This window comes from Ctenopharyngodon idella, chromosome 2, assembly GCF_019924925.1.
Source record: "Ctenopharyngodon idella isolate HZGC_01 chromosome 2, HZGC01, whole genome shotgun sequence".
NCBI lineage: Eukaryota > Metazoa > Chordata > Actinopteri > Cypriniformes > Xenocyprididae > Ctenopharyngodon > Ctenopharyngodon idella.
This window is the reverse complement of record NC_067221.1, coordinates 24,774,704-24,778,367: the sequence shown is the minus strand read 5'-3', so window position 1 is coordinate 24,778,367 and position 3,664 is coordinate 24,774,704.

The window sequence follows — 3,664 nt, the reverse complement described above, 5'->3', positions numbered from 1 at the left end:
CTAGATGTGATAAAAATATGATCTATTTTCTTATGAGGACCAGTTAGACAAGTTTTGGGATGCCTGCCTTCACATGCTGTAACGATTAGTCCAGACTTAAGGCGAGATGATGAACCCAAGTGCAGTTTATTAAATTATCCAAAGTGAACTAACAAAGCAACCAGTTGACATGAACAGACGTGACTTGAACAGACTTGACTTGGCAAAGAGCAGACTTGAACATGAACAGACTTGACTTGACTTGACTTATGAGACTCACCGACAGCAGGGTTACACTAACAATAGACGACAAAGTAACATGGGGAAGACAATGGCTTTAAATACAAGAACAAAGAGAACACATGACTATGGCAACCAATGAGCAAGTGACACAAGGAACATGAGAACCAATGACAGAACAGAACTGAAAACCACATGACCATAACCAACCAATGAGAACATGACATATAGACTAAGGGAGAACATGAGGAGCAAGGGAAGCATGACACAAACAAGCAACATATATCAAACTACAAAATAAAAGACATGAAAACATAAACATGAACCCAAAACCAAAACCAAAACATACTCTGGCGTGGTAGCCTTAGCGTGACAAGGCTCTGGCATGGCAGGTGTGACAGCCATGGCGTGAAGAGGCTCTGGCATGGGATGGCGAGGCTCTGGCGTGGCAGCCGTGGCGTGGTAGCCGTGGCATGACGAGGCACAGGTGTGGTAGCCGTGGCGTAATGAAGCTCAGGCGTGGCAGCCGTGGCATGACGAGGCTCAGGCGTGGCAGTCGTGGCAGGCGTGGCAAGATGAGGTTCTGGCGTGGCAGCCGTGGCAGCCGTGGCATGACAAGGCTCAGGCGTGGCAGCCGTGGCATGACAAGGCTCAGGCGTGGCAGCCGTCTCGGGTGAGTGCTCGTCAGGGGCTGGAGTCCCCTCTGGACGCTGGTCAGGGGCTGGAGTCCCCTCTGGACGCTGGTCAGGGGCTGGAGTCCCCTCTGGATGCTGGTCAGGGGCTGGAGTCCCCTCTGGATGCTGGTCAGGGGCTGGAGTCCCCTCTGGATGCTGGTCAGGGGCTGGAGTCCCCTCTGGACGCTGGTCAGTGGCTGGAGTCCCCTCTGGACATAGCGGGAGCAGGCCCTGGGCCGGAGTCCCCTCCGGACGCTGGTCAGGGGCTGGAGCAGATGTGTGTGCAGCCCACACACATAAAATAGCCGTGGCCATAATAGTCAGCACTGCATCCTCTGGAGACACTGGTATGGCGGCCATCTTAGGACAAGTCTCTGTTGTAGAGGCCATGTTGAAAACAGGTCCTGGTGTGGCAGGCATGGTGGGACCAGGCCCTGGCGTGGCAGGCATGGCTGGAGCAGGCACTGGCGGGAGCAGGCAATGGCGGGAGCAGGCACTGGCAAGGCAGGCATGGCGGGAGCAGGCACTGGCGTGGAAGGCATGGCGGGAGCAGGCACTGGCGTGGAAGGCATGGTGGGAGCAGGCCCTGGCGTGGCAGGCATAGCAGGAGCAGGCCCTGGCGGGAGCAGGCCCTGGCGTGGCAGGCATGGCAAGCATGGTGTGAACAGGACTTGGCGAGGCAGCTGTGGCATGAACAGTCTGTGGCAGGGCCGGCGTGACGTGAAAAGTCTGTGACTGGGTAGGACTGACATGAACAGAATGTGGTTGGGCAGGCATGATGCGAACAGATTGTGCCGTGGCTGGTATATTGTGAACAGTACCTGGTGTGGCAGTCGTGACGTGAATAACTCCAGACATGACAGCAGGGGAATGAAGACACTCTGATGTGGTGGATGCTGTAGGATTGTGGGGCTCCCCATCTGCAATACCCACAGTGAATGATGAACCACTGAGCAGGAGGGCATAATCAATATAATCCTCAAGGGACCAGTGTATTTTCCCTCCAGGCAATTGGGAACGAATCAGTTCATTTAACCCAAAACGAAAAATGTCTTTGAGGGCTACATCATTAAATCCCACCAAATCACAAAGTCCACAAAACTCCTCTACATAATTCTCTATAGCCCAGTCGCCTTGGCGGAGACACAAAAGCAGAGAAACTGCTGGGTTCATTTTTGTGGGTCGTGTATTCTGTAACGATTAGTCCAGACTGAAGGCGAGATGATGAACCCAAGTGCAGTTTATTGAATTATCCAAAGTGAACTAACAAAGCAACCAGACTTGAACATGAACAGACTTGACTTGACTTGACTTGACTTATGAGACTCACCTACAGCAGGGTTACATTAACAATACACGACAAAGTAACATGGAGAAGACAATGGCTTTAAATACAAGAACAAAGAGAACACATGACTATGGCAACCAATGAGCAAGTGACACAAGGAACATGAGAACCAATGACAGAACAGAACTGAAAACCACATGACCATAACCAACCAATGAGAACATGACATATAGACTAAGGGAGAACATGAGGAGCAAGGGAAGCATGACACAAACAAGCAACATATATCAAACTACAAAATAAAAGACATGAAAACATAAACATGAACCCAAAACCAAAACATACGTGACACATGCACATGAACTTGACATCCCATTCTTAATCTGTAGGGTTTAATATGGAGTTGGCCCACCCTTTGCAGCTATAACAGCTTCAACTTTTCTGGGAAGGTTTTCCACAAGGTTTAGGAGTGTGTTTATGGGAATTTTTGACCATTCTTCTAGAAGCGCATTTGTGAGGTCAGGCAGTGATGTTGGCGAGAAGGCCTGGCTTGCAGTCTCCGCTCTAATTCATCCCAAAGGTGTTCTATCGGGTTGAGGTCAGGACTCTGTGCAGGCCAGTCAATTTCCTCCACACCAAACTCACTCATCCATGTCTTTATGGACCTTGCTTTGTGCACTGGTGCGCAGTCATTTTGGAACAGGAAGGGGCCATCACCAAACTGTTCCCACAAAGTTGGGAGCATGAAATTGTCCAAAAAATCTTGGTATGCTGAAGCATTAATAGTTCCTTTCACTGGAACTAAGGGGCCAAGCCCAACCCCTGAAAAACAACACCACACCATAATCCCCCCTCCACCAAACTTTATACTTGGCACAATGCAGTCAGGCAAGTACCGTTCTCTTGGCAACCGCCAAACCCAGACTCGTCCATCGGATTGCCAGACAGAGAAGCGTGATTCGTCACTCCAGAGAGCACGTCTCTACTGCTCTAGAGTCCAGTGGCGGCGTGCTTTACACCACTGCATCCAACACTTTGCATTGCACTTGGCGATGTAAGGCTTGGATGCAGCTGCTCGGCCATGGAAAGCCATTCCATGAAGCTCTCTACGCACTGTTCTTGAGCTAATCTGAAGGCCACAAGAATAAAAAAAACTGTAATTACAGTTACACAGGCTACAGATGCCACATTAGAAAATACATTTACATTACCTAAATTACATAATTGACATAAAATCCATAATGTTTGTAATAGCATCTACTTAATGTGTTATCAAAAGGTGTAAAGTATGACACAGTCATGAAGCTTTGTGTAGAACAGAGTTTGCTGCCAATATAGTTTTTTTTTTATTTGCTTTAGTACTATTTTCACAAGTAAGGTGTATATTTTCAAAACTCTTAGTACAAAACTCCAAACTGATCACACTTGTAACACAACTAGTCAAACCCGATCTCATGCTTTCATTCTAGTTGTATATATTTTC